The sequence below is a fragment of the Oncorhynchus nerka genome, linkage group LG4 (genome assembly GCF_034236695.1).
Source record: "Oncorhynchus nerka isolate Pitt River linkage group LG4, Oner_Uvic_2.0, whole genome shotgun sequence".
NCBI classification, from domain to species: domain Eukaryota; kingdom Metazoa; phylum Chordata; class Actinopteri; order Salmoniformes; family Salmonidae; genus Oncorhynchus; species Oncorhynchus nerka.
This window is the reverse complement of record NC_088399.1, coordinates 80,038,390-80,051,624: the sequence shown is the minus strand read 5'-3', so window position 1 is coordinate 80,051,624 and position 13,235 is coordinate 80,038,390.

The window sequence follows — 13,235 nt, the reverse complement described above, 5'->3', positions numbered from 1 at the left end:
GAGTTATTAATGTAACTTTAGTTGTTGTACAAATGTTGGGCTGTATGTTTAGATTTTTAATACGTAAGGCTGCATGACTCTAATGATGATTTGAAAAAAATTGTTGGAAAGGCATGAGCTCTGCTTTGTTTTTTTTGCGCAGGCTGTACACACTACATCAGTCAGTCATTCACAATTTGACAAGCACTTGATATCAAGAATTCCACTTGTGTGGCCATAATGCACCCTAAAACAATCCATGCCCTTTGTGGCCAGTGGCCATTGTGCGCTTCTCCCTGAGTGCTGCGCGCTCCATCATGTGATCGGGTCTTTCTCACAGGCTACAAGTGAAGACACACATCGGGGACACAACTGCACCCGTCCTTATCCAATTCCTAGGTGCATATTGAAGATATTGGAAGAACTGTCCACGTTAACTTTTCGTCAGCCAACTATATTTTGCCTAACAAACAACAAAAGCACTAGCCTATGTCAATCTATTGTCCCCATAGTACAAAGGTCGTCCTATTGTATTCTGTGTGAGAATTCTTTTCTCTCCAAACATAGACAGTTGTGGGATGAGATAGATCCCAAATCAATACAACCACTAGCATCATCTTGGTCATGTTCTGCTATAATCTCTACCCGGCACAGCCAGAAGAGGACTGGCCACCCCACATAGCCTGGTTCCTCTCTAGGTTTCTTCCTAGGTTTTGGCCTTTCTAGGGAGTTTTTCCTAGCCACCGTGCTTTTACACCTGCATTGTTTGCTGTTTGGGGTTTTAGGCTGGGTTTCTGTACAGCACTTTGAGATATCAGCTGATGTACGAAGGGCTATATAAATAAATTTGATTTGATTTGATTTGATCAAAAAACTGTTTTACACAATGTGGCTGACACAGCAGATCAGAATGTTTAGCTTAAAATGTTAATAAAGCATGAGGCTAATTATTCACATTATAAGCGCAGCAATGCGCACATGGTAGTAGACTATAAGAGCAAATGTTCCATTAGCGGAAAACACAAATGCAATTAGGCATGAAATGCTTTTATTATAAAGGAACATTTTTACGGGGAAAATTATCTTCCCCAAACTTGAAACTGACGTGTTGCTTATCTATTCCAGTTAGGCTCTACATCCCTTGTAAAGGAGATTGCGTTTAATTTTAAGAAGTTATTTTGCCTCTTTAGTTGTGATACAAGCCTTATAAAAACATATAGGCCTATGGACTAGGCTACATGAGGTGTACGACTGTGATTCAAAAAAGTCGCAAAAAAAAAGGCTTTGTTTCTTATGTTGGGCCTCATTCACACGTGATAATATATAATTCACAAGTGATAGGCTAATATTGTCACCAATCAGATTATTCTTGATTTAATCTTGTCTTTACATATTTCACGTCTTCCACCGAAGGTGGCTCCTCTCCCTGTTCGGGCGGCGCTCGGCGGTCGTCGTCGCAGGTCTACTAGCTGCCACCGATCCCTTCCTTTTTTATTTGGTTTTGTCTGTCTTGTTGTTCACCTTGGTCTAGTTTAGGAATTAGTGGGGTATTTAATCTCGCCCTACCCTCTAGGTTTTGTGCGGGATTGTTTGTGTAACTGTCATTTGTTTGGGTTGCGTTTGGTTTGTTCTGTTGAACAGGTGTTATTTCTGGACTGCGTTCCTGTTGTTTAGTGGCTACTGTTGTGGTCCTGTGCCTGTTCTTGATGGACTTGTAAATAAACACCCTTCTTGCAATTCGCTCTCTCCTGCGCCTGACTCCACACCCACCTCTCCAAGGGAGAACCTGACACATATACTAAATAATATGTGTGAAATTTGTTTGATTTAAAATGGACCATTATCATGCACCTGTATCGAAACAGGGTCAGATGGAAAAAAACATGTCATCTATGCACTTAAGTAGCAAATGGAGGACGCTTTCCCTGTGGTTTATTTTCCTGCCACCCAGGTAGGCTATACTCCTGTTGTAAATATAAGCAATGTGCTTAATATTAGGAAAGTTGAGAAATAAATATAGTAGGCCTAGCCTATAGTAAGCTGATCCTCCTATTTTTTGTAGAGGCCATCACTCTGTTTTCTCGCGCAATTGCATAGCCTGTTGCAATGTTGCGCAACATGGACTCATGGGCTCTCATGAAGTGTTTAATTTGATTTTCGAAAACGTTTGCATTGATGTAAGATTGATTTGAGGGACAATAGAGTGCTGAGTACCAGGCAGTTAGCAAGTTTGGTAGGCTACTAATGACCATCCATCCAAAGATACGCATATTCACACGCACACGCACACAATAATCAGTTGCCACAGTGACCATTACCAGACCATGATTAGTTGCACTTTGTTAATAACTACTTCCTACAACAAATGTGTGTGTGTGTATATGTGTGTGTGTATGCCCCTTTGTGTCTCACTAAATGGCTCCAGGTTGCTTGTGAAAGAAGTGGCAGGTGTACAAACAGACAGCATCAAACGAGAAAAACACTGTTTTAACATGGATAACTGGTTTATGATGTTGTTGTTGTTACAAAAGTCCTTTTTGACCAGAGGTTCCTCGTACGCCAACAACCAATTGTCCAGAAGCACATTTCTAACATAAAATAGTATTGTCCCTTGATCACAGGCCAGCGAAATCCTCCCTCGATCACAGGTCAGCCAAATAATGTGTGTCATAGTGTCAGGGGACTAGCATGAAAATATAACTTTCCAATTTGGGAACTGTGTGTGTGTGTGTGTGTGTCAGTGGAGGCTCCTCCTCAGAGGAGGGGGAGGGCCATCCTACTCGGTGAATTTCAGAATATATATTTTTTAACTATTCTAAATATATTCACGTCACCAAATACCTGATTACATCACACTGTTTTGCAATGAAAGTCTACAGTAGTTTCAACTTGTCACGCCCTTCTTTATTTCTATGTTTTGGCCGGGTGTGGTTCTCAATCAGGGACAGCTGTCTATCGTTGTCTCTGGTTGGGGATCATACTTAGGTAGCCCTTTCTTCCTCCTTTCAGTGTGGGTAGTTAACTTTGTTAGAGGCATTCATAGCCCTGTTAAGCTTCACGGTCGTTTTGTATTGTTTATTCTTTTTGTTGGCGACATTTCTAATAAAGAGGAATATGTACGCTCGCCACCTTGGTCCGCTTCTTACGACGCCCGTGACACAATTACACACTCTAGGCTAGCACCATGGTGTAGCTGGAGGACAGTTATTCCCATTCCTCCTCTGACTACATTAACTTCAATTTAAAACCTAGGAGACCTTTCATAGACCTACATGGTAATTATGTCCACTTCCGGAGGACATCCTCTAACCAATCACAGCTTTTAAAATATGAACTGACATGTTATCCATCTAACCAAAGGATTAGGATCAGAAAACAAACCTAGTGTGGTGTGCCACTAAGTATTATGTGTTCAGAAGCCTGGTGAGTTGGTGACATATTGGATAGAGATTGAAAGTGAAGAGTGATAGATGGGCATTTTTAGGATATTATTACATTCAAATTAGTTTCTTCAAACTACAGGAGACAGAGGAGATATACAGTTGGAGTCGTTAAATCTCAATTTTTCAACCCCTCCACAAATTTCTTGTTGACAAACTATAGGTTTGGCAAGTCGGTTAGGACATCTACTATCGACACAAGTAATTTTCCCAATAATTGTTTACGGACAGATTATTTAACTTATAATTCACTGTACCACAGTTCCAGTGTATCAGAAGTTTACATACACTAGGTTGACTGTGCCTTTAAACAGCATGGACAATTCCAGAAAATGATGTCATGGCAATAGAAGCTTCTGATAGGCTATTGACATAATTTGAGTCAAGTGGAGATGTACCTGTGGATTTATTTGAAGCTATTCCTTCAAACTCAGTGGCTCTTTGCTTGACATCATAGGAAAATCAAATGAAATCAGCCAAGACCTCAGAAAAGAAATTGTAGACCTCTACAAGTCTGGTTCATCCTCGGGAGCAAGATCGAAATGACTGAAGTTACCACGTTCATCTGTACAAACAATAGTATGCAAGTATAAACACCATGGGACCACGCAGCCATCATACCACTCAGGATGGAGACGCATTCTGTCTCCTAAGAGATGAATGTACTTTGGTGCGAAAAGTGCAAATCAATCCCAGAACAACAGCAAAGAACCTTGTGAAGATGCTGGAGGAAACAGGTCCAAAAGTAACCTGAAAGGCCGCTCAGCAAGGGAAAAAAAGCCAGACTATGGTTTACAACTGCACATGGGGACAAAGATCGTACTTTTTGGAGAAATGTCCTCTGGTCTGATAAAACAAAAATAGAACTGTTTGGCCATAATGACCATCATTATGTTTGGAGGAAAAAATTGGATTCTTGCAAGCTGAAGAACACCATCCCAACCGTGAAGCACCAGGTGGCAACATCATGTTGTGGGGGTGCTTTACTGCAGGAGGGACCGGTGCACTACACAAAATAGATGTCATCATGAGAGTAGGAAAATTATGTGGATAAATTGAAGAAACATCTCAAGACATCAGTCAAGAAGTTAAAGCTTGGTCGCAAATGGGTCTTCCAAATGGACAATGACCCCAAGCATACTTCCAAAGTTTTGGGAAAATGGCTTAAGGACAGCAAAGTCAAGGTATTGCAGTGGCCATCACAAAGCCCTGACCTCAATCTTATAGAAAATTTGTGGGCAGAAAAAAAAGCATGTGCGAGAAAGGAGGCCTACAAACATGACTCAGTTACACCAGCTCTGTCAGGAGGAATGGGCAAAAATTCACCCAACTTATTGTGGGAAGCTTGTGGAAGTCTATCCGAAATGTTTGACCCAAGTTAAACAATTTAAAGACAATGCTACCAAATACTAATTGAGTGTATGTAAACTTTGACTCACCAGGAATGTGATGAAGGAAATAAAAGCTGAAATAAATCATTATTTCTACTATTATTCTGACATTTCACGTTCTTAAAATAAAGTGTTGATCCTAACTGACCTTAGACAGGGAATTTTTATTAGGATTAAATGTCAGGAATTTTGAAAAACTGAGTTTAAATGTATTTGGCTGAGGTGTATCTCATCCACGGGTACAACTACAATTGACTCAAAAAGCTTTTAAAGCCAGGGCATAATTTTCTGTAATTTTCCAAGCTGTTTAAAGGCACAGTCAAGTTAGTGACCCACTGGAATTGTGATACAATGACTTATAAGTGAAATTATCTGTCTGTAAATAATCGTTGAAAAAATGACTTGTGTCATGCACAATGTGGATGTCCTAACCGACTTGCCAAAACTGTAGTTTGTTAACAAGAAATTTGTGGAGTAAAAACTAGTTTTAATGACTCCAACCTAAGTGTATGTAAAATTCCGACTTCAACTGTATATGTATATATTCTTGTTCCATTCCTTAGATTTGTAGATTTGTGTGTATTATGTAGTTGTTGTGGAATTGTTAGAATTCTTGTTAGATATTACTGCACTATCGGAACTAGAAGCAAAAGCATTTCGCTACACTCGCAATAACATCTGCTAACCATGTGTATGTGACCAATACAATTTGATTTGATTTGACGTAATCACAACGGACAGACCCAAGCAAAAACAAAAATGTTACAGCAGCCTAGGCTACGCCTAAACATTAGAGATCTGACCATTTTTCAGTCTGATCAGCTGTAGGCTACTAGTAATATCAGCTGCATACAGCCTGTGGACCCTGACCATCTGGTCTGGGAAAACAAATTGGCAACGTTATGTATTTATAGTCCATTTGTTTGCCAGGAGAAAATGTGAATGTGGTCAAATGTGGTTTATACTGAAACTTTGGCTTTATAGGCTGCATATACCTTTTCAATCCAAAATTATTAACTGAAATTAATCAATCAACATAAGTGATAACATTGATTAAAGTGATTGTTTTATTAGGCCAACAATTGCATTGGCCTGCATGAATCAAACTTTGCCCTGTGAGTTCTACTGTTTATCAGTTGTTGTCTCTTGGTCTGGGTAGAGGAACCCCCCCTGTTTGTCCCGTCTAAATACAATTCATATGAACAAGTATAAAGTTGCTGCAGTTTGACAGGGTTTTCATCCTCCCCAGGGCTATGTGTTTTTACCAGGATGTTTTTACAACATGTGACCTGATTAGAATACTGGTCCCCTCATAGCCCATATAAAAACGTTTAGAAAACTGATTAATCACTATCAAACCCTATAGGGGCCAGAGTTTTCCTGGTTCGGTTACCAGATCAGGAAAAACTCTGTGCCCCACAGAGAACCCCCCCCCACACACACACACACACACACACTCTGGGACCTATGGTGCCACCAGTCTGCTCGCAGTTGTCAGTTATCGTCAGGTATGTGAATGATCAGGGATTTATTCAGGAACGTTTCTTGGGCTACTTTGATGTGTCAAGTGAGCGAGATGCGCAGTCTGTGTTTGACTTTATGAACACTGAGATGTCTGAGTTTAACTTCCTGGAGAAACTTGTTGCCCAAGTCTATAATGGCGCTGCTGTAATGGAATGTATCTTCTATTTGCACTTACTGCTAAGTCCCCTCCTGTTCCCTGATTAAGAGGTGATGACCACTCCACTACAATACCATAGTGCCTGCTCATCCACTGGCACATTGAATGTTTCCCCTCTAAGCACTGTGAGTAGACCTGGCAAATTTCTCTCATTCTCTCATTACTGTATGTAGAGTCAATCACATACACAAACACAATCACATTGTTACACATCAATGATTTTACTCCTTGCTTGGACTAGCTAATTCTTATCTATTTTGTCTAACTGTGTAGAGTATTGTGTTATTGTTCCTGTCCTGCCCTTAGTGGAAGAGTTGAGCTCTTCTCAACACCATCCATCCACGATTCGCCTGTCCTACACTGAAGCCTATGAACACCTCAACCCCTGTTCTGCACTGAAATCAACCCTCTGAACACCTCAGCCCCTGTCCTGCACTGAAATCAAGCCTCTGAACACCTCAACCCCTGTCCTGCACTGAAATCAAGCCTCTGAACACCTCAATACCTGTCCTGCACTGAAGTCAAGCCTCTGAACACCTCAACTCATGCCTCAAACCCTCATTCAATCACTGCTGTGATATCTACTCAACATTGTGTAATTAGCCCTCTCATTCCCATTCCCCATAATATTGTAGTATAAAACCTCTTTATTAAATGCTTCAGGTTAAAATAATTAGTCTTTGACAACTCTTTGAAATACTTGCGGTCCGCACCTATACCGTGGGTCTCACATCCTCCTCAATTTTTCAAGTCACCAGCCTCCAGTGGTGTGTTTGTGTGTGTGTACTTATGTGCATGTACATTATGCGTGTGTCAGTGTGTGTGTGTTCATGGTGGGAAGAAGTAATCATTGAGTGAGTTACAGCAGAGCTGGCCCACCTGAGACACCAAGCAATAAAACATGCCTGATGGAATGAAACCTTAACCGACCCAACTCCCCACTGTTATAATCCCATTCCCCTTGCCTTGTGTGTCAAGTGTGTGTGTGTTTGTTTGTGTGTGGGTGTGTACGCCTGTGTGTGTGTGCATACTTGTGTGTGTAATATGTATTTATGTGTGCATTTAATTTGCTTGTGTGTATGTGGGTGTGTACACACCTACAGACATTAGACTACATGACATATAGACTAGCTATAATGATAGAGGTCAACGTCCTGGATGTGATACTGTCTTTTCAAAGAGTACCACTTCATCCACTGGATCAAAGTGAAGAGTTGCGTGGGTGTGAGAAAATAACTCATTATGAAACGTTGTGGACTGCTGAGTGATGCTATGAAACGTAACTTGCACATAAACAAAGGCTGTCCATTGAGGATGTACTGAGCACTGACAGAAGCTGCTACCAGCTAACCAGGTGATAAATATGGACACCTAAGTCACTAATTATAGGACTGACAACTTCGCCACCTCTTTTGCTCTTTCACTCTTGCTTCTGTCAGAAAATAATCACCGGCTTTTAGTTTAAACATATTTTATGTAGGTATAAGTAAACTTGCTGCTTACAGCTACAGCCTCTCTCGAGTCCAACTTTACTATTCTAATTTTCCAACATGGTATCATTGATAAGCATCAGTCTGTGATGCCTATCTTTTTGCAAATGTGTCACAGAATGATGCATATCAGTTGATAACAGGGTTGACCACTTCATTTGTAATTGAAATCTTCTGGACATTATGGCGTATGCACTGTCATCATTTTTGTCACAAGGAATAAATACACCCCACTGCTGAAAAACATCATAGGGGAAACACTGACAGATACGTATTATATTCTAACTGGTTTGATTGTAATTGAATGTCTTCTATAGCTTGAACCAGAGAGAGAGAGAGAGAATGCTGGTGGTTCGACTCTAAACTCAGCAAAAAAAAAAACGTCCTCTCACTGTCAATTATTTTCAACAAACTTAGAACAAGTGTAAATATTTGTATGAACATTACAAGATTCAACAACTGAGACAGACACTGAACAAGTTCCACAGACATGTGATTAACAGAAATTGAATAATGTGTCCCTGAACAAAGGGGGGGTCAAAATCAAAAGTAACAGTCAGTATCTGGTGTGGCCACCAGCTACATTAAGTACTGCAGTGCATCTCTTCCTCATGGACTGCACCAGATTTGCCAGTTCTTGCTGTGAGATGTTACCCCACTCTTCCACCAAGGCACCTGCAAGTTCCTGGACATTTCTGGGGGGAATGGCCCTAACCTTCACCCTCTGATCCAACAGGCCCCAGACGTTCTCAGTGGGATTGAGATCCGGGCCTTTTGCCGGCCATGGTAGAACACTGACATTCCTGTCTTGCAGGAAATCACGCACAGAACGAGCACTAGCACTATGACTAGTGGCATTGTCATGCTGGAGGGTCATGTCAGGATGAGCCTGCAGGAAGGGTACCACATGAGGGAGGAGGATGTCTTCCCTGTAATGCACAGCGTTGAGGTTGCCTGCAATGACAACAAACTCAGTCCGATGATGCTGTGACATTCCGCCATAGACCATGATGGACCCTCCACCTCCAAATCGGAACCTCACCAGAGTACAGGCCTCGGTGTAACTCTCATTCCTTCGAATATAAATGCAAATCTGACCATCACCCCTGGTTAGACAAAACTGTGACTCGTCAGTGAAGAGCACTTTTTGCCAGTCCTGTCTGGTCCAGCGATGGTTGGTTTGTGCCCATAAGCGATGTTGTTGCCGGTGATGTCTGGTGAGGACCTGCCTTACAACAGGCCTACAAGCCCTCAGTCCTGTCTCTCTCAGCCTATTGCAGATAGTCTGGGGTATTGTGCGTTCCTGGTGTAACTCGGGCAGCTGTTGTTGCCGTCCTGTACCTGTCCCGCAGGTATGATGTTCAGATGTACCGATCCTGTGCAGGTGTTGTTACACATGGTCTGCCACTGAGAGGATTATCATCTGTCCGTCCTGTCTCCCTGTAGCGCTGTCTTAGGCATCTCATTGTAATTTATTGCCCTGGCTATATCTGCAGTCCTCATGTCTCCTTGCAGCATGCCTAATGCAGTTACGCAGATGAGCAGGGACCCTGGGCATCTTACTTTTGGTGTTTTTCAGAGTCAGTAGAAAGGCCTCTTTAGTTAGTGTCCTAAGTTTTCATAACTGTGACCTTAATTGTCTACCGTCTGTAATCTGTTAGTGTCTTAACGACCGTTTCACATGTGCATGTTCATTAATTGTGGGTAACAGTGATTAAATAATTTACAATGAAGATCTGTGAAGTTATTTGGATTTTTACGAATTATCTTTGAAAGACAGGGTCCTGAAAAAGGTACGTTTCTTTGCTGAGTTCATTTTGTATTCGGATAAAAAAATAAATATATATATATATCTTTTTTTCTCTTTATTTATCTCCCTCACTCTCTCCCCATCTCTCGCTCCCTGGCTCTTACTATAAAACTCCCTCCTCAGTCCTTGCTCCTGAATCACGCGGTGCAGTGTACCCATTAAACATGTGGCGATACGTGGAACTCATACCAAAGTCTGCTGCCTAGGGAAGAGAGGAGAGGAAAAGAGAGGAAAGGAGAGGAAAGGAAATGAGAGGAGATGAGAAGAAAGGAAAGGGAAGGGAAGGAAAGCAGAGGAAAAGAGAGGACAGGAAAGGAGAGGAAAGGAAATGAAAAGAGAGGAGAGTTAAATAAAGGCGAGGTAAGGAAAGGAGAGGAAAGGAAATGAAAAGAGAGGAGAGTTAAATAAAGGTGAGGTAAGGAAAGGAGAGGAAAGGAAATGAAAAGAGAGGAGAGTTAAATAAAGGCGAGGTAAGGAAAGGAGAGGAATGGAAAGCAGAGATGGGAAGAAAAAAAGGAGGAGAAAAACATGTATATGTATTTCAACTTTCCGTCATTTTCTCACTAGTTTTTTTTCAGCATTAATTTTCGACAACCATGTACCTCCCCACCACCAACAGCTATAATAACCTTAATGCCCATCATTGGATTTCCTTTCCCAAAATGTGTGTGTGTGTGTGGCGGGGGGGGATCGATGCCAGCAGCCCTGCATATCTGCCATCATATCATCTGGCTTCAAGGATCTTACCTTGGAGACGATGCCATTCTCCAAACTATTTAATAAAATGTAATTTTTACATTCTGTTTTTGTTGTTCATTCAGTTAAGCCTGTACTCACTAAATGTCTTCTCCATGATGCATAAATGGATGAATGATGAATGAAAGATGTACACAATTAATTAATAAAATCATTTAATGTTTCTTCAAATGGAATTTGATTGCACTTTACCAATCACAGTTACAAGAACACACAGGAAGAAAGAACTGATGCTGTTGATGTGAACCATGACCAGCCTTTCAAAGCACTTCATGGCTACCAACATGAGTGTACGGGGCGGTAATCATTTAGGCAGGTTACCTTCACTTCCTTGGGCACAGGGACTATGGTGGTCTGCTTGAAACATGTAGGTATTACAGATTCAGTCAGGGAGAGGTTGAACATGTCAGTGAAGACATTTTCCAGTTGTTCTGCGCATGCTTTGAGTACACATCCTGGTAATCCGTCTGGCCCCGCGGCTTTGTGAATGTTGACCTGTTTAGAGGTCTTGCTCACATTGGCTACTGAGAGCGTCTTCACACAGTCTGGAACAGCTGGTGCTCTCATGCATGCTTCAGTGTTGCTTGCATCGAAGTGAGCGTTAAAGGTATTTAACTCGTCTGGTAGGCTCACGTCACTGGGCAGCTAGCTGCTGGGTTTCCCTTTGTAGTCCGTAATAGTTTTCAAGCCCTGCCACATTCGACGAGTGTCAGAGCCGGTGTAGTAGGATTCAATCTTTAATCCTGTATTGATCCTTTGCCTGTTTGATGGTTCGTTTGAGGGCGTAGCGGGATTTCTTATAAGCGTCCGGATTAGTGTCCCGCTCCTTGAAAGCGGCAGCTTTAGCCTTTAGCTCGATGCGGATGTTGTCTGTAATCCATGGCTCCTGGTTGGATTATGTACGTATGGTCACTGTGGGGACGACGTCGTCGATGACTGAGGTGGTGTACTTCTCAATGCCATGGGATGAATCCCGTAACATATTCGAGCCTGTGCTAGCACAACAGTCCCAAAGCGTAATATCCATATCATCTGACCACTTCTGTATTGAGCGAGTCACTAGTACTTCCTGCTTTAGTTTTTTCTTGTAAGAGTTATGGCCAGATTTGCCAAATGGAGGAAGAGGGAGAGCTTTATATGCGTCTCTGTGTGTGGAGAAAAGGTGGTCTAGTGTTTTATTTCCCTCTGGTTGCACATCGGATATGCTAGTAGAAATGAGGTAAAATGGATGTAAGTTTGCCGGCATTAAAGTCCCTGGCAAGAAGGAGTGCTCCTTCTGGATGACCATTTTCTTGTTTGCTTTTGGACTTATATAGCACGTTGAGGGAGGTCTTAGTGCCAGGATCGGTTTGCGGTGGTAAATAGACGGCTATGAATAACATAGTTGAGAACTCTCTTAGCAGATAGTGTGGTCTACAGCTTATCATAAGGTACTCTATAGACATTGGTACTCAATAGACATTGCTTTCCAGCTGTTATTGGCAAATAGACACACACCCCCGCCCCTCGTCTTACCAGAAGTAGCTTCTATGTCCTGCCGATGCATGGAAAATCCCGTCAGCTCTATATTATCCATGTCGTTGTTCAGCCATGACTCGGTGAAACCTAAAATGTTACAGTTTGTAATGTCCCATTGGTAGGATATTCTTGATCATATACCATCCATTTTGTTTTCCAATAATTGCACGTTGGCCAATAGAACGGATGGTAGTGAAGGTTTATTCATTTGCGTACCAATTCTCAGAAGGCAGCCTGACCTCCGCCCCCTTTTTCTCCGTCTTTTCTTCACACAAATGACAGGGATTTGGGCCCATTCCCGAGGAAACAGTATATCCTTCGCGTCGGACTCGTTAAATTAAAAGTCTTCGTCCAGTTCGAGGGGAGTAATCTCTGTAATCTATGTCCAGAAGTGATTTTCGGTCATAAGAGAAGGTATTAGCAACATTATGTCAAATATAAGTAAAAAAACAAGTTACAAACAACATGAAAAAAAATAGCACAGTTGGTTAGGACCCCATAAAATGGTAGCCATCCCCTCCGGCGCCATTTTAACGCCCCCCGGGAATTCTATTACTGAGTGATTGTTGTTTCACAAGACTGTGGAGACTGAAGTATTCTGACTGGGAAGTGTGTGTGCGTGCGCTAGGCATGGATGCTTGTGTACATGCTTAAATGTGTGTCTGAGGCGGCAACTTGGCCTGTTCTTGCATCTACAGGAGTGGTGTCCTAGGATCTGGCTCTAGTCTGAGTAGCCTGGGATTCAACAGTGCTGACTCTCGTAATATGAAGCGCTCCCACATAAGCACTTTCAATAAGTCTGTCACAGCTCTCTGCTGTAACAGAGGCCCCCAGGACACAGGACTGATTAAATAGCAGAGTGAATATCTCCATTATCCCTCTGACCCCCCCTTCGTTAAAAGCCAAACCACCATTTAGATATTCAAATGAGGACGTGACCTGATTGGCTCTCACTGGACCCCTCGGCTATAGGGTCATCGGTGGTTTTTGATCCAATATGCCCCCAGACCTCAGCTAGGTGACCTTTCACCTGACATGAAAATCAGTGCCACTGGCATTGGAATATTCTGATTGGTTGCTGAGAAGTGGAAGGGCCTTGTGGGAGAAAAAAATGGGGTGAAAAAAATAGGAAGAAGTCGATTAGATTTTTCGGGGGTGAAAAGTGAGTCA